The sequence below is a fragment of the Lissotriton helveticus genome, chromosome 2_1 (genome assembly GCF_964261635.1).
Source record: "Lissotriton helveticus chromosome 2_1, aLisHel1.1, whole genome shotgun sequence".
Taxonomy (NCBI): domain Eukaryota; kingdom Metazoa; phylum Chordata; class Amphibia; order Caudata; family Salamandridae; genus Lissotriton; species Lissotriton helveticus.
This window is the reverse complement of record NC_136059.1, coordinates 2,018,389,753-2,018,413,323: the sequence shown is the minus strand read 5'-3', so window position 1 is coordinate 2,018,413,323 and position 23,571 is coordinate 2,018,389,753. Positions and strand designations below refer to the sequence as shown.

General features: G+C 42.0%; 1 protein-coding gene across 1 annotated transcript in view; it reads left to right on the top strand.

Moving 5' to 3' along the window:
• Positions 1-23,571, top strand: part of PDGFC (platelet derived growth factor C) — an 874,104-nt gene that overhangs the window by 5,076 nt on the left and 845,457 nt on the right. The window lies entirely within an intron of this gene.

Genomic DNA, 23,571 nt, shown 5'->3' with positions numbered 1-23,571 from the left:
GCTGGAATTCCACCCCCCCCCACCCCGCAGAGGTTTCCTGCTCACCTTCACAGCCACTGTGTGATATCAGCTCTTCAGCCTGTGTGATGGCAGCAGATATCACAGGACTCGCGTTGGCACTGAAGTGTGAGGTAGCATCTGTATTCATCATCCTGTGGAATATTTTAGGGAACTGCCCATTGCTAAACAGAAAATGGCTATACATTAAAAACAGTATTTAGACATATTGAGTAATGTATTACTAAGGACTATTTAAAACTAATTTACCATGTAATGTCACGAACTGTTTAAACATTCTGTAAATAATCTATATATATACATTTGAGTAATGGAACCAATGGTATAAGGTTTTTCATTCTCCTAGAATTGCCCTTTAACTTGACTTTTATACTTGCTTTCTTTTCACTCTATCCTGTACCAGCAAGTCATGTTGAATTGAGAATATGGAAATTCATAAAAGGAGGCTTTCCAAATTATTACTCTTAAATCACCAGGATTGTCTAATTAATTCTTTCATTTCCCAGTATCATATAACTCAGCAGTCAGTGTGTGGTTCATCCTTTTGGACTTTAGTTAATGATACAGTTGTTGAATAGACACTTCGATTTTGCCATCCAGATGCTTTTAAAAACTGTTTGATTTTTAGGTCACAGCAAACTAGACTCACAGCCTACCAGCCAGTGCAGCTGTCTGGTTTGCTAAAGACATGTTGGCGACATTCAGAAAGTTGACCTAGGAATGCATTCCGCTCGTTGATTACGAGTGATTTTGTGGTTTGTAACTCACAATTTCTTGCTTTCTATTTGCTGGTTTATATGCTTTAGGTTCTCCAGGCTCAGTTCCCCCCTCTCATTGCCTTAAACCTGTTTATTGTATTCTTCCACGAACTCTATTTCTGGAAACAGGCCTTTAAATGTTGTTCCTATCTTATCACATTTGCTGTGCATTCGAAGACTGATGTCAAATGTCAGATGCTGTCTTCACCAAAGGGTGCTAGTTTACTTTTCTTTCTCTGACTTCAATGTGAGAGGATTTACCTGACAATCCTGCTGCATACTGGGGGTAGGAAAGAGTGTTTTTCTTGCACAGGACAACATTTAAATGAAGTATGTAAGTATTTCAGAATATATCAGAATTAGGAACACAAATTAAGCACATTTTTTTTAAGTGTGTTGGAATCATACTTTCATATGATCAAAACAAATCAATAAACTAGGTGATGCAATTTCAACACATTTTAGTTTGTGCACTGTATAGTTTTAATAATAAAATTGTATGACTGTGAAAATGTAATGGTCATTTCAATGGAACATTTGTTGTCTGTAATGGCGGTGCACTACCATACCGTGCATACTCCGTTCTATGCCACTCTACTCTCCACCATTCCACACCACTGCACTCTACTCTGCACCACTCCACTTTACACTACTCCATATCACTGCACTCTGCATCACTCCACTCTTTGCCGCTGCATTCTATGCCACTTCACGCTACGCTGCTCTAATCTACCCTGTACCACTCTACTCTATGCCAATGCACTCTTTGCCTCTCTACACCACTTCACTCCTTGCCTCTGCATTCTACACCGCTACAGTCTAGGCCACACCTATCTACTCTGGACAACTCCACTCTGCACCACTGTACTCTATGCCACTCTTCAACACTGCACTCTACGGCACTGCACTCTTTGGCAGTATACTCTATGCCAATGTATTTTACTCTGTAACATTCAAGCCTATGCCCCTGCACTTTACACCAATCCACTGTACGCCACTCTAATCTACTCAGCACCACTGCCCTCTATGCCACTGCACTTTGCACCACTTTATTCTACTCCATTACACTCTATGCCACGCTACGCAACTGCTCTCTACCCTGCACCACTCCACACTACACCACTTCACTCTACTCTGACGCAATGTACTCTATGCCACTGCAATCTACGCCACTCTACTCCACTCTGTACCACTCCACTCTATGCCACTGAACTTCTACAATACTCCATTCTTAACCAGTGCACTCTATGCCAATGCACTCTACACAGCTGCACTCTATGTCACTGCACTCTACTCTGCATCAATGTATTATGTGCCACTCTACTACACTCTACCACTGCACTCTCACACTCTACTCTGCAACACTGCACTCTCTGAACTCTATGTCATTCCACTCTGCACTACTCCACTCTATGCTACTCCATTATACTGCATTGCACTCTAGGCCGCTGCACTCTGCTGAACTATACTCTACTCTGCACCACTCTATGCTACTCTACTCTGCACCACTGCAGTCCATGCCATGCTATTACACTCTACTTTGCACTCTATTCCGCACTCTATGCCACTCGACTCTACTTTGTGTCACTTCCCTCTGCATCACAAAAATCTACACCACTCAGGTGCGCAACACCCATTGGGCTCACGGGGCTTCAGCCCCCCCTGTCGTGTGTGTCAGCCCAGGGGGAGACAGCTTCGCGGGCTGGCGAGCATCAAATTGCAGCCACACCCGAGTACTTAACAGGTCTTTAAAAGACCATTTAATTGTAAATGAGGCTTTTGTTGTGTGTTCACCCCTTCTTACAGCCACTCTGTCGGTGGTTGGAAGAATTAGCCCCCCCGAAATATTTTCCAGCCCCCCCGAAATTTGGCTGTAGTTGCCCGCCTGACACCACTCCACACCAATCTACATCACTCTACTCTAAGACACTTTACTCTACGCCCTGCACTCTGTGCCACTGTACTCTGCGCCACTCCACTCTGCACCACTGCACTCTACTGTGCACTGCTCTAATCTACGTTACTGCATTCTATGATGCTGCATTGTATGCTGCTGAATTCAGCACCACTTAACTCTGTGCCACTATACTCTGCAACACTCTATGTCAATGCACTCTACACCTGTCCACTCTACTCAGTGCCGCTCCAATGTATGTCACTATACGCAACTCAACACCATGCCACTCCTATACACAACACTCTCTGCCACTCCACTATGTAACACCCTACTTCACCATTCCACTCTACAACACTCTACGCAACTCTGCTGTACGTCACTCACTTTTTGACATGCTGAACAGCAGCCACGCTGGTGAACAACATTGGTGAAACACATTGGCAAAGGTAAAAGCTCTAGCATAGGCAAGACCTATTGATTTTGCCAATTGTGTTTTCGGCTGTTATGTCAATACGTGAATCCCAAAATGTTGCAAGCTTTGAAAAGTAGCGCGGGTGACCAAATCTAAATATCTGCAGACCCAAGTATTGACTGACAATGAGAGCGTGTTGACCGAGAAGTTTTATGATTCTTGACAGTGAAGGCGTGACATAATCAAATCTGACTACTAAATAGTAATAGTTTGGGGCACCTTTGCATATTGCTTTTTTTCGAAAATGTAATAACATAACGTAACTTTACATAACATAATATAATTGCAAGAACACGAAACATAACAGCACATTAAATAACGAACAACATGAAATATAGCTCATACCATAAAACACAACAAAACACTTGTAATATCGTAACGCAAAAAATATAACAAGCAACATTGCATAGCACATGTCAGAAAACATAATGCATTACACAAAAACAAGAAAACATAATAGGACACACCATAGTTTAACATAGTAGAGCACAGCACAAAGATCTATATTTGGATACGCTTTAAGCCACCCTTTTTGGAAAATTCATGTAACATGGATGTAATGTCCTATATTGTTTTGAAGACCCTTTAGCCACCAGATAGGGACATGGATTGTAATCTACAGCCGTGAAAACTTGACCGCATGTTTCTTGCATCATATTAGTGCCAGCAGTAGTTACTGTCTTGGCTCTTTTTGAGAGTGCTGTTAATTCAATTTCGGGCCGTATTGCCCGACCTCTACAATAACTGGTACGACTCCAGCTTGTCTAGTACATTATCTTTCTTCATCCAGTATTGTCCTGAGGAAGATGGGAGAGTTAAGGAAGATTTCCACCGAAACGTGTGACAGTGTTTTTAAAACTCAACTGTTGTATGTCTTCTTCCAAGGAGGATTCAATATGACTGATACCTTCTATATTATGAAGCCCTTTGTTATACAACAGGAGCCTTATTTTAAATATGAAAAAATGGGCCTTTCAAATAAAAGGTCATTGTGTTTGTAGTGGGTGTTTAGTTTGAATTACTCTGTATCTCTTTATTTGCTAAGTATATGTAATTAAACATGATGAATTAAAACCTTTTGTATGGCTTGTAAAGAGTTAAGCTACCATTTGAGATAGTGCTACACAAAGATAACAGTAGACACATTCTAGGAATGTCATGGGATTATCTGGGGTAAAGAGTTTTTTTCCCCTCAAATTATGACGACTCCATTGCCCTAATCCTCTCTCCTTCGCTTGTTTTGTTGGTTGTAATAAAATCTGACTACTAAAGAGAAATAGTTAGGAGTACCATAACATAACATATCATAACATTACAGAACAAATACATTGTGCACGTCACAAAACATAAAGCATTACATAAAAAACAAAATAACATGGCACATAACATGAAGCATAACATGTACAATGTAACACAAATTAGGACATAACATACCGTGGCATAGCAGAGCATAGCACTAGACAACACAAAACAGCATAGAGAACTTTCAGTTTATTTCTGTTCCAATAATAGGAAGAGCGGCTGATTTTCTGGTTATCCACCAGGTGTCAAAGTATCATTACTAGATTCCTGTTGTGAGCTCTACAAATCCGGCAGCCTATCATGCTGGGCTACTGCTTTTATGCGGGAGATCCTGTTACCATGATACCGTGTTAATGATTTTTCACACCAGGGTTCTTCTAGCACTGACATTTAGTGACAGTGGAAGAAGGGCTGTAGGAGCGCTTTAAAAACTCCTTGACATGGAATGCTGTGGACAAGGATGCTCATTTTACACGGATTTTCTAAAGCATCAAAACTAGTCACTGAAATGCAGGCGAATCTTGCACTGAAGCGTGCAGCGGGGTAGTCTCTCTTACACAGGCATTGTTATTTGGGTGAGAAGGTAGGCTTTACCTAGTCACGTTGTGCATCAAAATAATTTTTTCAAAATTGTAATTCTTTTTTTTTTTCAAAATATTTTTCTTTGATTTTTTTTAAAAACATGTCAAAATGGGCAAGAACATGTGTCCAAGGCAAGCAAATAAATAGTGCGGAAGGGCATTAGTGCAGTGTTACTCTTCACATATATCATCAATGGTGACTGCGGAATATTCAGACAAGCAAAAACAATTTGACAGTTACAGTTGATTGTATCAAGTTGACCATTTGGCCTGGGCTGATAGGGCATACTTTCTATTTTTCGACGTCTCCAAATCTTAGTATTTTATCCACCCACCCTAGAATAGAATTTACGCGGGCACCCCCAACTTTTATAAATACCTTTTTCAGCTGTCATGTATAAATCCATCCCTACTTTCCATTCCAGTATGAATGAAGTTTCAGAAGTCCCCCAATGTTTGACTACATCCTTCTTTACCGCCACCAGGCCCAGGTTACAGAAGAGTAATTTCGCACGTGAGACCGCCACATCAGTGGATATACCAAGATGGACATATTTTGGTTCAACAGGCAGTGCCACACCTACAATCTTACCCATCTCATGTGTTATCTTTCGCCAATATGATTGTATGGCCGGGCTGGTCCAAATTGTATGAAAGAAGTCCACTCTTAGCCCCCCACCCCTCAGACAGTCTGGGGATATCGCTCTCCCAACTCTACGCAGGCGTGCTGGAACATAGTAGACCCAGTGGATGGTTTTGAACTGGATGAGCCTCAACCTGGATTTAATTGCCACTTTTCTCGGATGCAACAAAGCTAGCTCCCAGTCTAAATTCTCTAGATCCCCAACTTCGTTTTACCATTTAGCTCTCAGTTTCTTCAGGGTAACAGGTACATTATTGTTGATTGTTTTACAAACGAACGAGACCGCCTTTTCCACTAGTTCCACCATTAATATAGCCTGCCTTTCAGGGGTGCGTATTTGGGGAGAGCTGTAGCAATGCTTCTGCTCCCTAAGCATGCCTGGGCTTTAAATACTTGAAATATTGTGTATTGTGAAGTTGAGAATCTCATTGGAGGGACTGGAGAGAAATAAGGCTACCACCCCTCAAGGAAGTCTCCCACTTCGGAATACCAAAAAGATCCCAGCCGTTAAAGCCCCTCAGCTTTCCAATTTCTTTAAAACTCACTGCTCTCCATAATTGTATCTCCACAGTGATCCTATTTGGCCATCCTATATTTTTATTTGTCTCGAGTTATGCCTCAAATGTCACTTGAGTCGCAGGTAAAACTCGCCCCATCCCCCCACCATGGAGATAATGTTGAAAGGGACATTTTTGCAATTGGGTTTTTTCTAATGCATAGGTAAGGTGATTGCCAGCCATGTAGCCCCACTTGTTTATGACAATCAGATGTGATGCCCAATAGTAAGCTCTTATGTGTGGGAGGGCAATACCACCATTGTATTGATTTAGTTGCAGTGTCCTAAGGGCCACACTGGAATGCTTGTTATTCCATACAGCTTTCTCAACTCATCATCAGTTTTAGCGAATATCTCATGAGGGATCTTGTAGTAAGTATTTTGCAGAATTTATAGGAATTTTGGGAGGGTGACCATTTAAAACATGGCTGCCGTGCCCAATATTATTATGGGTAGTGCCCTCCAGCGGTCTGCGTCTGCATGGAATTGAACCTGTACCATATTTAGATTCCGTTCTAGGCATCTCTTCAGGTTTAGTATTATGTGGATTCGAAGGTATTGGAATCCCTCCTGGTCTAGTCACAGTCTCTCAGGGAGATCCGACAGTTTGAGGTACCCGCCAGTAGGAAAGACAGCCAATTTATCCCAGTTTTATGGTGTATATTGAGTGGGCATCATATCTCTAATAGACCTGAAATACCACTGAGATCAGCTCTTCTGGTCAAGTGATATATAGAAGAATGTTTTTCGCGTACAGCGAGATCTTTTCCTCTGCAATCATAAACCCAGCAATGATGAAGCCGTTAATGTTCTGGTGATCACAGACTATACAAGCCAGAGGTACCAGTATAGGAGCACACAGGAGAGGAGACACGGGATCTTTGTGGGGAATTCCGCAGATAGACCTCCATTTACCTGCACTGAGGCCACGGGTGCCTGTAAGAATAACGCTACCCACGTCAAAAATTGTTGGCCACAGCCAAACCGCTCCAATGCTTGTATCTGAAATGGCCAATGAACTGCGTCAAAGGCTTTTTCAGCATCAATGGATATGAGAATCGGGGTCTCTGTGAGTCTGGACCTCCGCTAGCTAATTATGAAGTCTATGAAGGTTATATCTGGTGATTGCCGGGGCATGAAGCCGGACTGGTCTTTGCGGACAAGAGGGGGGATAAAGCCTATGAGCCTAGTAGCTAGTATCGTAGCCAGGATATTAGTCTTTACATTAAGTAACAAGATTGGGTGATAGATTCACAAATTGTGGCCTCTTTCCCTGGTTTATGCATCACCACTATCGTGGCTTGGTGCAGGTCTGTTGGGAGCATTCCTTCCTCTTGGGCTTCTGAATAAATGTTGAGCAGATGGGGAGCCAATATATCCGCATTTTTCTGTATAAATCCTGCCAGGAGACCATTGGGTCCTGGTGTTTTAGCCGAGTTCACCTTTACTATGGCCGCCTGTACTTCAGTAAGGAAGACCTCCTCCTTCAGGGTCAAGCAGTGCTCTGTCAAGAGGGTCGGCACTGCTACTGTGTTAAGATACTCCTCAATGTGTTGCGGCTGACCCAATGAGCTTCGTTTGTAAAGGGCTTCATAGTATTTTGCAAATTTCTCTGCTATTTCTTTGTCTGTTGTACAGGTTTTACACTCTGTCCCCATTATTTGACGCACTCATCGGGCCTCAACCTCCCGTTGGCCTACCATGCTAACAGTTTTCCTGCCTTATCACCGATATCATAGAGACAGTTTTGCATGGCTAAGAATTGGATTTGCGCTTTAAAACTGTAACTCTTGTTCTTTTTCCTACCCCCAAATTTGGGGGGGGGGGTGAAAGGGGGTTATGGTTTTCATTTTACTTACTTTAAGAGGTAAACACAATGTTATGTAACTTTTTGTTGTTGTTGTGAAGATATCCCGACCCCAGCAGACAAATTAAAAATACTAAAATGCTCTCAGATTTTCAGGCAGTTTTTAGGTTTGGCTTGAGAGCGTCTCTGATTTTAAGTCTGCTCTTGCCAACAGTTTAGCATATAAAAAGAGCAAGCTTTGTCTCTGCCCAGAGGAGTATTACTCTCTCACCTCATGATGTTGGCTGGCTGTATGCTTCTGCCGTCTATTGCCAGGCATGTGGAATTATTTTACACCTTCAGAGTGCACTCATTCATCACAGATTAACATATTTGTCTCATCCTGCATGTGGTAACAAACCTACATGTATTTGTTTGAAAGAAAATCTTGCAGCATGACTTTTTAACTTCTTTTTGTTAGCTTAAGTATGAGCCAGATCCAAAAATTGCAGTCTATCATACTTTTTTGGGGGTTGCGTACCCCAAAATGACTACCTGAAGTCTCAGTCTCTTATCTACATTTTGGCCCAGTGACTGCTTTTAGTAGTGCCGATGGCCACTGCTACTTTTCACACCACTTGAAATTCGAGTAACAGAAGAATCAAGGAGCAAACTCTAGAAATCAAGGACCTGTTAAATCTAAAAATATCTCACGTTGATACCCCCATTGCACCTGTTTCCCTCTCTTCTTCAGAAAAGAAGATCTCAGATCCAGAGATGCTTTATTACGAAGTTTTGGAAATGTGTATAATATTCAGCTCTGGGTGCAGTCTGCTTCCACATGTACACTGATTTACTAAGATGCCAGGGGTATCATGGCCGTTTGACATCTCCAGCCATTGCTGGCGATTCCCTTAACCCACAACCTCTCAACAGTCTCCTATTTGCTGTTTAAGGGCTAAGGGAAAGGCCGATAGCTGTGCCATCACTGCTTGTGGCAGCGACAGAGTCACTGTCAGAATCCCTTTCAGAGGGCCACGGGGCACACAAGAGCTGCTGAGCCTGAGTGTGATGGTTGAGTCCTGTTACTCCTGATATCTTGGGCCCAACCTACTATAAATTCTGAGCAACTGGGTCAAGCACCCCTTACGCACTTGACTCTCAGTGGTGGCTATGGACGAACAGTCAAAGGTCTTCTGCTGGGTGAGTGTAGATTCAGGTTAGTGAACATGACTCAGAACACAAAGTGCACTCAGCAATGCCAATAATTCAATGTCCAGTCAAATACTCATTTTTGTATGAAAAATTGGTATTTTATTTCTAAATCTGTGAACTCAAAGAAATAATAACGTTCTTAAGCAACAACACTATCCCCTTGAGTTTGCGGCTGTAGTGTTTCTCTGGCAAATTCCTGTCTCACCCTCATCCTTGAAATGTGGTTGGGCTTTTTCACCATTCACTGGTAAATGCATCCAGGGAATGCTCACTAGTAGGCAAGAGTTTCATTTTGGCTCTTAATCATTATTCAAAAGTGTCTGTGGTGTCGCAGGACCTTCAGCAGCAGGGCCCCTGGAGACAACAGGCCAGATTCAAGTCTCAGAAAACAATGGAGCGGTGCACTACACTGGTCTTATGTTTTAGTAACAACAAGTAGTCAATTTCCCTTAGTGAAGCAATGTTCTCTGTTCAGATATCCCCCCCCCAACATTTTTGTGCATAGTGTCTCAGCCAACGCGTTTCGTTCAACAGAATGAACTTCGTCAGGACGTGTGTGATGATGAAGACAGACTCGAATTGGTTCCATATGGATGGGGTCTCCTGAGTAGAAAGTAACCAAATATCGCTGAAGTAGCAGTCACATGTCGTGGGTGGATCCGAGGTCAGGGCGCGCCTCCATGGTAAGGGCCCAATCCTGGGTTCTGGAGACGTGAGGTCTCTGTACTTCTTCCTCGCACCGCCTCTGGATGTAAGATTCAAGTCTTGCCCGCTCTTGCCACAGAGAAGTGTTCAGTGTTTCTGCACCTGCCCTGACGTGGGAACCTGCAAGTTTTGGCTCTAGTTGGAGAAGTTGGGCTGCTCATGGGACATGTGTCAGCGGGCGGCAGGTGCAGAGTCTATCCCGAACGGTGCTGTCAGGTATCCTCAGTGATCATAGGTGCTTCCAGTCTTTGTAGATACAGTAAGTCTGTCTTCTCCACATGGGGGTGGTGGATGATCTTCGGTTCCCAACCGTAGCCCGACAATGGCGCAACATCCTCCTTAGCAGCCTCCCAAAGACCATGGGGTTGGTATGGGGAAGATCTCGATGAGTGGACTCCACCTGCCTATCACAACTTCTATTCTTCCCAAGCAACAGGCTGAACATTTGGCAAACACAGTACTGAGAGCCCCTCATGGCATACAGGGTTGCTTCGGTACTCACAGGCAAAGCACTTACTCCTTTAGTGCAATTGCCTTCACCACAACTGCCCCTCCTGGCACACAGGATGACGCTCAGGCACACACAAGTCTTGGAACCCTTTTTTGGCACAATCACTTCAATTGCATGGAATACTGGGTCACCACAACAAAGCGGTATGGGCTTGGCGCTTCCGGTACATTACTCTATACATGGCTCAGTCCAGGGCAGCCCTCTCTTGTCATACGTGGGTCGCTGAATCACTCCTGCTCATTGACAACGATCTGAACTGTACAAAGCTGCATCTTTACTCTTCGTACTTCTCAGTAGGGCTTCCCACTGGACCTCGCTCCCTCCAACACTCTTCTTTTCCTCACAGGGCACATTGATCTTGGCAAGTAGATTGGTACTGGGGCTCTAGACTCCAGTGTCATTAATGTTGCTTTTCCTGGGTGATGTCCCCTCACCCAGCAGGGAGAATAGCAGCCCTCGGCCCTCACTCATAGTCAGAGCTTCTCTTTCTCACACAGCCCATTTGGCTGCTTGGCAGTTGACAACTTTTGGGGAATAGTCGTCCCTTATTATAATCCATTTTCAGACACCAAATGTGATTTAGGGTCTGAGTCTTTGAACTTTTACGCTGGGGTACTGCTTCTTTTAAAGTGTACACTTTTCTCTCTCTTCTTTCCTCTTGAAAGGTTATCTGTCACAGCAGGAGAGACTCCAAAGCTGATAGCACCACAACACAGGTCGTAGGAGTAATTAGACTTCACACCTGGATGTCAGCCACAAAGATATTTGCATCACAAGGTTAATCCCGGGCTCCCAGCCCTACTCTTTATGATTCACTTTTTAGCCCCCTCGCCTTCTTGAGGTGTGTCCAAGCCCTTTCTTGGGATTGATCACTGAATCAAAGACTACCCCTTTGAAGTGTACTGTGGGACTCTCTCTCTCTCTCTCTCTCTCTCTCTCTTTCTCTCTCTCTCTCTTCCTTCAGTGTGTCCCACCCAGATCACAGGAATGCAGCAATCCACAAATCTGTCTGGGGGTATGCCTCTACTCCTCATGTTTTCACCAGGCAGGCCTGGGGTTTCCAAAAGGGAACCCCAGGGTTCTCCTTGTAATGTGCCATTGCAGGCACACTTGCAATTAGTGTGCGTACACAGCACACATACTGGCCAGTACTGTCACCTCCATCTATTGTGCCACCTCAGGTGCACACAAATCCAGTACACATAAGCTGTACAGTACTGTACCCTTTCTGTATTTCACCATGGTGTGCTGTTTGCAAACAAACACCCTGCTAGCACACACAGACTCACTATGCACATGCTGCACAACATTTTACCCTTCAAAGATTGTGCTTCTCGCAAGCACACATGCCCCCAGTACATGCTTTCATAGTGCACACTTTACAGAGGACTGCTTCTCGCATGTATTATTTTCCTCGCTGGCATACATAAATGCAGTGCATGCACTAAACATACAACTGCACAGTACTGCTGTATCCCTGTACTGTACATTTCCCAGGTACGCATACATCCACTGCAGAGTCACTACTCCTGTGCTGTGCAGCACTTTACATGTACTTGATGTAGGCCAAGGGAGCGTTAAGTACTTAGGTCTGGAACTTTAAAAAGGTGAGCGAGCCTGTAGGCCTCAATCTAGTGACAGAGGTTTGAAAGGACCTGTTGACTCCTTCTGATCACTACACGGTATGCAGCCACCACAATGCTCGTGCTGCCTATCTCTTGGTGAAGGCGGTAGCCTTGCATTACTATGAGGGTATCACTTTGGGCGCCCCTCCTGGTCCAACAAGACCGCAATCCATGAGACCGGCCTATGTCAGGGTGCACACACTTAATCCATGTTTGCCTGGGACAACAAATACCAGCATTAGGGATTCAGACAATATTACAGTTGGGCACTCAGGGCAGGGGTACACGTCTTTTACCATGCAGAGGGCTTTTCCGTCCAAACAATCACACTTCACTTTCTATTTTTGAATGTAAGAAACTATGTTTTTTAATGCTAACCCCTTTTTAGGTCTCGCTGAAACAATGCATAAGCATTGTTCGGCGAGATTCTAGTATGGCTTCCGAAAAGTCTCCCTAAACTGCGGATTAGGCACAGTTCATGTGAGCCAGGCGGGTGCACATCACCAGCCACATCGCACTCCATACACCATTTGTCTGCGACTTCAAAGCAAGCCGCTCACCCGCCCCCCCATCGGACTTCAAAGGAATGCGCTCCCCCGCCCCCTCCACGCAATGCCAGAGCTTGTTTTGCTGAGCAGTGCTGCCTCACTAAAGTGTCTAAGACGCTCCCCCGCCACGCAATGCAGAGAGGATGTTCACATTTTCTGTTTCCCAACGTGCCTCCCTTTCCTCGAAATCTTCCAACCCCGTCCCCTTCCCACTATCTGCTCTCAGCTTCTATCTTATTTCTTTTCTTCCCTTTCACCTGCCCCTACCCCCCCCCCCACTTCACTCCAACCTCTCACAATCATCCATCTCTTGTTTCCTCTCTAGCGGTCTCTCACTTCACGTCTTGTTCTCCCACCCTCTTACTCCTCCCATCGTTTCCACATTATCACCTTCTTTTCTTTTTTTTTAATCTCCATATATATTCTTGTTGCCAGTAGCCTCGAGCCCCATTTGCATTTCAGAACATTAAAGCAGCCGTTTTCCTTCGGGTACTTCGTCGTTTACCTCCGGTTTCAGTTTCCTCGGCTTCCTTTGTGGAGGATGTTATGGTGGCATCTTCTTGAATTGCAGGTTTATACAAATCGCTTTCCATATAGCCTATTTTCAGCCCAGGATGCAGGGCTTTAAGTGAGCCGGGTCCTGCCGGTGCTGAGCACGGTTCCCTATCGGGCTCTCCCTTTTTGCCTTCACAATCAGGGTGAAAAAACACCTTAAATCTGCAGCAGCGCCCCCTTCACTGCCTTTGATGCAACTTCACAGTTTCATCATGTCAGAACGAAGCCACAGTTGCTGCTTATTTACCTTTATGTAACGAACAACCATTGACAAAGCCAATAGTCCCGGCTTGTTTAGGATAATTTTGGGCTTCGCTGCTTCCTAGTTTGTGCCATGGTGTTTACTGTTTGTTTTGTGTTTAGATTCAGTTTCTGCTACCCGAACTCCTGTACTCATAGTACGTTTTTTTTATGTAGCACTCTTTTACAAACCCATGCCGCCGTAAGCGCTGTAAATAGTTAAAAGCAACTCAATTTACAGACATCGCAACTAAATACACCGATGTCGCAACAATGCAAATCAGGATTGGCCTAGCTTGGCGACGTATCACCGCTTGCCAAACTTGTGCCTATCCGCAATAGCCTATAAGCGGTCACGCCTCGTATTTTTTTGTTGTTGTTTTCCTACTCTGTTCCTGCAAGCACACTTACGCTTGCAGCGCTCCATTTGCTAAACCCCCTCCTTCCTCCCCCCGCCTTCTTGTTCTGTCATACTAAGGGTTCACACTTCCATTATGTACAGCGGCTATCTTTCTTCGTACCCACTTTTGACGGCATTTATGGCCATTACTAGTCCGTCATTATTCTCAGTGCAAGGTACCAGGACTTGTTTAGAAAGGGGACTCCATTCCCCTTGGCCTGACAGGAGTCACCTTCTGCCCCATCACTGCAACTGCTAGCATTTGCAAAGCCAGGCCTCAGAATGTTTGCAAACCTCCATGCCACTGGCAGAACTCCCTTAATTTGTGAAAATAGAACAGGAAAGAGAATCTTTTAATCCCGTATCTGAGGACAGAGAACTTGACAATGTCAACGCTTCGAAAGCTTAACGAACTGCAAATGTGAGGCACGTTTTTGCTTTGAGGCGTGATAAAGCACACCACCGAAAAAAACGCAAATTAACAACACTTTTTATTTATCTACTGAAAGCAATGTAAACATTTCACTTCCACGTTCCACACCTCTGTTAGAAATATTTGTCACTTTCAGCCCGTTCTGACCGAAGTACAAATTGATAAGTGTCAAAATACTTGTGATGTGTAAAAACAAAAATTTTCTTTTCACAATATTTTGTGCTGATTAGGTACAGTACATGTGAGCACAACCACACGCATTGTGCACAGCTGCCATTTGCCTGCTGCCACACGCATTCAGATCAGCAGTCTGCGCACCCCCTCACCCCGCCGCTCTCCAATGTCCCTCCCACCCTTCCTTTGATCTCCGCCGCAAGGTCTTACAGGCTCCTCTCCGCCCCCCTTCCTTTAATGGCCCTCCCCAGCATAGAGCGCGCATCGCTTGTTAAAAGTGTAAACATTCACTGCGTGAGCAGTCCAGCTGCCTATTGCAGAAACTAAAGAAGATATTCCCAGGAAAAAGTTATGTATTCTGTTATAAACATGATTTGGATATCTTGCAAACGTATTTACATTTTTAAAACAATACCACGCCGCTCTTCGCATGCGCACTGTTATGGTAGCGTTACAACAAGTAAGTATATTCTAACAGGTTATGGTTACAAAAAATAGATGATGTGCCTATTGCTGAAATTAGATTATGTACAATCGATAGCCAAAGCAAGCACATACTACACTATTCACTGAGGGCAAGCAGCTGTTGATCAACGCCGCACAGTGAATTAGTGAAACATAGCAGTTTACCCCAGGCTATATTTATTTTCTATGTGCCATGGAACGCAGTCATAATGTTGCTGTGTGGCATGGACTGCTCTCCCAAGCGAGCGCACTCGCACCACTCCCGCACACTCTTTCTGATATCTGACACCGCACTTTCAGCACAGCGCCGGTATTTTGTTGACAAAGCCAATAACTGCAAGGCTGGACTGCAGACTTGCAGCTATTGGCTTTGTCAACAGAATACCGGGCGCCCGCTTTATAATTATGAAAGCAGGCGCCGTGCTGATACAATGTGATTTTTCATTTCTACAACTCACTAGGTTTGTCCCATTTGTTGTCTCCTCACACTCCTCCCTCCTCCCTCTGTTCCTGCTCCTTCAACATGCTTTCAGCTGCATACAGCCCGCCTGCTAGCAGCAAAGAGCTTTGTGAGCAACACATGATGGGGGTGCTGGGTATAAAAAGACCAGATCGTATTGCTTCTTGTTTACTTAAAAAAATATATATTAGTACCATGGCACACAGGATGTTCATGAAATTACGTTTCACTTTAGCTGCTGAAAAGATATTAATTGTAAATCAAGCTGATTAAGTGTTTAGAGTGATATATATATATATATATATATCAAGTCACTTTCTCCTCCTTTACGAGTTGAACACAAGGGACACAGCGAGACTTCAGCAGTTGTTTATTAGGAACATAGGCATGACTGGTTCCGGCAGATTGCCTTTATCAAATGCCACAGTCCGTTGGAAAATGTGAACACCCACTCAAACGATCTTAAATGCAGGCTCCTCCTTCCAAGGGGCAAGTGGGCTCACCTGCGCTGGTCTAATTCCTGCTCGCATCAATCCCAGGGACTACCAGTCCCAAAATGCAGCGTGCTGGAAATCCAGTGCAGTGTAGTGGGGTATCACAAAAAAGTTATATATTTGTTTCTTAAATTACTGCATCTTACTTTATTTAAATGGATTAAGATGCAGTTTCAATTTTTAACGTAACGTTTTATGTACGCCTAAACTAACAAATACGTAAGCCAGCTGCATCTTGTATGTTTGCATTCATTTGCTAAAATGTACATGAATAGAGTGATACACAGTGTTTATCCTATTTTGTTGTAAACTAATCATTCAAGGTGTTATAGATTGCATCCTTCCTCACGCTATCTAGCTATCGCCCTCACTCTATCGCCCTCACTCTATCGATCGCCCTCACTCTATCTATCTATCTATCTATCTATCTATCTATCTATCTATCTATCTATCTATCTATCTATCTATCTATCTATCTATCTATCTATCTATCTATCTATCTATCTATCTATCTATCTATCTATCTATCTATCTATCTATCTATCTATCTATCTATTTATCTATCTATCTATCTATCTATCTATCTATCTATCACCCTCACTCTATCTATCTATTGCCCTCACTCTATCTATCTATCACCCTCACTATATCTATCTATCTATCTATCTATCTATCTATCTATCTATCTATCTATCTATCTATCTATCTATCTATCTATCTATCTATCTATCTATCGCCCTCACTCTATCTATCTATCTATCTAACTATCTATCTATCTATCTATCTATCTATCTATCTATCTATCTATCTATCTATCTATCTATCTATCTATCTATCTATCTATCTATCTATCTATCTATTACCCTCACTCTATCTATCACCCTCTATCTATCGCCCTCACTCTATCTATCTATCTATCTATCTATCTATCTATCTATCTATCTATCTATCTATCTATCTATCTATCTATCTATCTATCTATCTATCTATCTATCTATCTATCTATCTATCTATCTATCTGTCTGTCTGTCTGTCTGTCTGTCTGTCTGTCTGTCTGTCTGTCTGTCTGTCTGTCTGTCTGTCTATCTATCTATCTATCTATCTATCTATCTATCTATCTATCTATCGCCCTCTCTCTATCTATCGCCCTCACTCTATCTATCTATCGCCCTCACTCTATCTATCTATCACCCTCACTCCATCTGTCTATCTATTGCACTCACTCTATCTATCACCATCACTCTATCTATCTATCGATCGCCCTCACTCTATCTGTCTATCTATATATCACTCTCACTCTATCTGTCTATCTATCTATCTATCTATCTATCTATCTATCTATCTATCTATCTATCTATCTATCTATCTATCTATCTATCTATCTATCTATCTATCTATCTATCTATCTATCTATCTATCTATCTATCTATCTATCTATCTATCTTTCTATCTATCTATCTATCTATCTATCTATCTTTCTATCTATCTATCTATCTATCTATCTATCTATCTATCTATCTATCTATCTATCTATCTATCACCCTCCCTCCCTCTATCTATCTAACGCCCTCCCTCTACTGCCCCCTCTATCAATCTATCGCCCTCCCTCTATCTATCTATCACCCTCCATCTGTCTATCTATCGCCCTCCCTCTATCTATCTATCGCCCTCCCTCTATCTATCGCACTCACTCTATCTATCTATCGCATCACCACAGCATCACTCAGCACCACCACAGCATCACTCAGGGGCACCACAACATCACTATGCGCTACCACTGCATCACTGAACGCCACAGCATCACTCGTCGCCACCACAACATCAGTCAGCGCCACCACAGCATCAATCTGTGCAACCATTCAAAAACAACTGGTTCAAATATGTTCTCTCAATGTTTCAAGCTTTATTACAAATTTCACAAAAATATGTTAATATTTCACTTCTGTTCTTGGATTTTCGTCACAATAAAATACAATGAACATAATCTTCACAAAAGTTATTTACAAAAGTTTAAGCTATTACCATTATAAATTAGAATAACTTTTATTTAAGTATTAATTATTAAAACAATTAAAAGCCATTGTTATTTGTAATATCAATACATCTAAGTCACGTAAATACAACACATATTCATTACAAATGCTATAGGTGTCACATTTGCAAAAGTTAAAACTATTGGCATTGTAAATGACAAAGCTATTAATTTCGGTATTTTCAAAACCAACACATAAATGAAAAATGTGTCATTTACAATACCAGTAGCTCAAACTTTACTAACGCGAGACCAATTGCATTGCAAATGCCTGTTGCAATTTGGTAGCATGCTGCCAAATGATAATATTGGTTGAGAAAGGCATAGCGAATCGCTATTTGGAAGGAGCATGTTTAGGGCATCCCTTACAAATAGTGACTCATTATGGTATGTATCAATGTTGTATAACTGAAATACAGTCTCAAACCATTGACAAATTACTAACTCTTCCCCTTCTAGCCTATTCTCCATTTTGAATGTTTGTTAGGGACTAGGCAGTGGTCGTGGAGACCACTGCCGACTATCAAACCAACTCAAAAAAATTACTTTTCCTTTTTAAACGCAGCTCTATCTCTTTTAACTTAAACTGTCTGTATTTTAAAAAAAAGTTACTATATGTTTACTTTATTTAAATATGATGACAGACGTTGTGGTCTGCTGACCCTAGCAGGTCACCATCCCTGTGATGGCATTCAATCATAGTGAGTTGCAATTCGAGTCCTATGGCATGAATATAGATTTGGAATTTCATGAAACGAGCTACACGTTAGTACATCGGTCAGCTTGCAAAACGCTTGTCCATTGGAGCAAAGTCGGTGCAGAGTTTACAACCACATTTTTCTTAATGAAACGTCATACATTTGGTCCTATGTTATGCTCGTCGCACATTTATTGATAACAAGTTTAAAGCTTTCGCTATTTGGGAGGAATGAGTATTGTGACCAATGTTGATTCACTATTTTGATTAACTTATGTTAAATCAATATTTAAAATTTTTAAATCGGTACTATCCTATTTCAAATGTTTCAACTCACTTTATGCAGTTTTAGAGGTTTTTGCAACTCACATTATGCTGCTTTAAAGGTTTAAAGTGTGAACCATGATTTAATGTTAAAGATAACTTACATATTTAATTTGCCTGTGAAATTTTTGGGACCTGTTGAAGTTCCCCGGCTAAGTGAATTTGTCTGACTGTGAATTCAGTGCAGACCGTGCTTTCTCTTGAGACCTCAGTCCCAGTGTCGCATCTGTCTCTTGTCATCTGTTGGCGCTCTCCTCTTGTTTCCTGTGACATACTTGTCCCTTGGCCTACCTTCCTAAATGAGTCTTTTGTTGTTCCCGCAAGGCACACCATACATGAATGTAAACTATTTCCAGAATACTTCACAAAGTCCTTTTGAATGGCATATAATACGTCTGGGCCGAATGCCTGGAACATTGAAATGGAAACGTGATAAACAGACAGACTGGCATTTCAGCATAACCTATAAGAATGCCGTTTATAGCGACTTCATACATTTCAGGGGCAGAGCTTGGTCAGTAAGATTGGGGGGGCGGGGGGGGGGGGGTTAAGTGTAAGTTTCAGAATTTCCAACAATCACGCTGTCATATTTTGTTAAAATACATTATGAGAAGCAGGACACGAGGGGAGATTAAGAGGCAGTGGAAAGAGAGGGGAGTGAGGATTATTAGGGGTACTTAAAACACAATAGTTTTCAAACGATCCAAGTTTTAAGGCAGAGATGAGAGACATTGTGTGTATGTGGGTGTGGGTGTGTGTGCTTTTGTCTGTGTCCGATAGTCACCCCACCATACCTGACTGAAAGCACATGTACCCATCTATTTACTGCAGAATACGTTTTTTAGTGGGGTGTAACCCCCCAAACACGCCCCTGAAGCTACAGCCCTGTTTCTTTCCTTTGAAGCCAAGTGTGAGGAACAAACTGCTAATGCTGAAGTACTCACTAAGAGCTAAACAAAGCAGACTGTTTCAAAAACAGGAAAGGAAGTCGATTGTCCCACCATTTGTCCGGAAAGAGCTTGGCAGCGAGTTGGGGTAGATTTCTTAGGACCATACCATATCTTACCCAACCACTTGAGATATTTTATTGTCTTAATTGCTCATCTTTCAAGGTGGGTTGAGGTTAGAGGTGCGATGGAACCAACAACAACAAATGTTATCAAATTTTTCAAAGACGTGTTTGCAAGAGAGGGTATCCCAAATCACATACTTACTGATAATGGTGTGCAATTCATTTCTAGTGAGATGTAACTATTTTTAGGAAAATGTAACATCAAACACATTAAAACACCGTTGTATAGTCCACAAAGCAATGGCAAAGTGGAACGATTCAATAGAGTTTTAGTTGAATGTATTCAGTCTACCTTAAAATGTAACATGAATGTGGAAATAGCTTTGAAGGAATTAATCTGGAGTTACAGGACAACACCTCACAGTGGCACAACTAAAACTCCGTTTGAATTAATGCGAGGAAGAAATGCTACTTCTGAATTATGTCCTTTTTAGATGTCTTCTGGTCTTAACAAAAATGTAGATATTAGCAATGCATGGGATGTAGCTAAATGTAATTCAGATGTTTCTAGCGCCAAAAGAATTGTTAAGGGAACTGTAAAAACAAAACTGGAATTAGGAAATTGGGTGCGAGTCAAAAACCCTTGTCTTGTTGGAAAAGGATGTTCTAAATTTAAAGCTCCATTACAAATTATAGATTTAAGAAGGAATGCTGAAAAGCTATCTGATGGAAATTGGTGGAATGTTTCTCGCTTAGCGATTGACCCAAGTGCTAGTTCCGTTAATTCCAAGTCTTCTGATAATCATTCTAATGTAAATAATGAAAAGATTGAAGAAGTAAATGTGAGAAAGAGTTTGCGCACAAAATTTACTCCCAGAAAATTAGAAGATTTTGTCTGTGATTAATTTCAATTTCTTTTAGAAAGGAGGAAAAGCTAGTATTTGGTTTCTTGTTGAATTATAAATGTAAGTGCATATTATTATCTACTTGCTGTAATATTGTTTATTTTTCTTTTATTTGAAAAAGGGGAGATGTGTGGTGATGCGTCCCTGAGAGCTCTGCTATGTCATGGAATCTGCCCCGCCAGATTCCATGACAGGCAGTTGCTCTCTGGCCCCTATTAGTTAAGACCCGTATTCGTGTCTCTGTTCTCAATAAATCTATTCATTATCAAGAAGAGACTCCAGAGTTCATCTTTTACAAGACCTTGAAAAACATTGTGGGGAGTCCCTAGTAAGACCCTTTTTCAAGTTCAGCGCTAAATTTCTAATTGCACGGTGATCAGAAATCCAAGTTGAGTAATAATTATCACACATATGTTTTTCCCTGATAAATTCCAGCAGGTCAAATCTGCCAACATTTATTGGGGGGGGAGGGAAATACGTGGGTGTGTGGGGGGAAGGGTGTAAAGAAGAAAAAATGTGGATTTTGGTGTGTTCAAAATTGATTTTCTTTGTAAATTATGCCTCACTCTTCCATACTCAGTGAATAACTCACCACGGGTCAATGGGTTTACCAGGTTTGGTAAATACTCCACTCTATTCGACATACGTATAATGAGGGCCTAGGCATACAGCTTTCAGACAGTTCTTGGCTTGAGGCCTCACCACATCTAAGCATGTTATAGTAATAATCAACTGTTCTTGCTCATCTTCGTTTCTTGTGCTTGAGAACAGGGCCACTGCAGGCTGTGCGGCAAACGATAAATATATGTCAAGCATATAAATATATGTTATTGTGTAGGTAAAATATTGTGTCCTGGGTTGGTGACATGTTAACACTCTCCTCCTCATTTTAACCTGGTTGCGAGAGTCTAGTCTCCTCTATGCCCTGCATGCACAATATCTTTCTCTGTGCATCACATCCTCTGCAAGATTCTCCAGTTGTAGCAAGGGGTGGGGGGGTTGTTAAGTGCTTTGTTACTTATTGGAGCTCACTCTCTACAAAATTAAATAACCTAAATGAAATAAAAAAGCATGTTGATTCAAGCTTGGACATAGCGGCATATGAACCAAATATTATGTATAGTAGAGGAAATTAATTAAAGCATTTACGTGTATGTGTAGTAGTACACCTGTAGCACTCCTTTGTCTACTCATAAATGTGATTAAAACATTTATGGAAATTACCTGTGCCAGCCCGGTCTCTTATGTGTGAAGTTCTCTGACTAGAATGTCTAGAACTACGTACACGTAGTACTAAGTTTTGGTGTAAATTTTGACATGGCATGGGGAAGTGGCTACAAAATGGGCAAGATCTACTACAAAGTGGGAGGAGGAAAAAGAAAATTAAGTAGAGAGATAGGGAGAGATGAATAGATACAAAACCTCCGAACAAAAATGAAATCCCTTGCCATTCACCAAAGTTACAGCAATGTTTAGTCCAGTAGTATTGCAGGCCAAAACATGCTCAAATTCAAAAGCCTTGGAGTATGCCACACATGACAAAAAAGAAATACTAAAAATAATTGAAAAATAACTTAATATACTGCAGACAGCCATGGCCCGTGGAGGGAGTTCCTTCCGGTGGGGCAGAAAGGCGGGGCGGGGAGGGTCCTAAAAACAGGAATATGGATATTTGGAGGTAAGTAAACAATTTAAAATGCGATGCAGCGGGCGCTACGAAATTGTTTTTATTAATTAAATTGTTTACTTACCTCCAATTATCCATATTCCGATTTTTAGCACCCCCCACCCTGACCCTCCCCCGCCCCGCGTTTCTGCCCCACCGGAACTCCCTCCGCGGGCCGCGGCTGCACATGACTCATCACACTAATATTACTTGACACACAAAGACACATCATAACACAGTGTATGACCCATATAATTTCCATAAGTGTAGATATTGTCTGTTTCCCTATTATTTTTAATTTGTAGTTCTACAAAGCATAGGCAGAGATATCCGAATCACACCTATAAAAATCTTAATAGGAACTTTAAGGTTAAGACACAATTGTTTCCACCCCTTTCTAGAAGGGGGTGGGGACACATACTCCTACTTCGCAGTGAAAATCTATTGCAAGTGTTACTGAACCATAACTATATAAAGAATTACACCCAGGCATAAGCCTAAACCTATGCGTGCAGAGGTCTCGTTTGTGACAGGACCCAGTATTCATAGCCTTGCAACATCTTTTCTCTTACCACATCAATTTATGGACTGCTATCACAATTACAGTTTAGAATTGCTGCAAAAAATATTCTGAATGATGGGTCTTTACATGTTTGATATATAACATATAAATTGCATTTTTATGGTTCATGGCAATTTGCTGTTTTCTGAACTTTAAAAATATTAATCTAATTCGTGTGGCTAACATTTTTATTTGTTTATTACATTACTTTATTACCGAAACAACATTTTCACCCTTTATGATTTCTGCCTCATTAGGCTTCCCGCAGAACCATTTGGTTCTCTTGCTGCCTCAGAGTAGTAGCATTTTAATAAAAGTATTCCTAAAGCATTGGCTTGCTCCTCGGTTTTAATGCAACAAAGACGAAAATTGCAAACATTTGTTTGGGTTTAGGAAATCTCTCGAGTTACTAATCTATTTACATGCTCCCAAGATCAAATGTGTAATTCCCCGGTCCACATTACATTTCCCGCTTATATTAAGCAGTGCATGGCTGGTGGGCAGAGTGTGCAGTGTTGTTGTAGCAGTTATTACA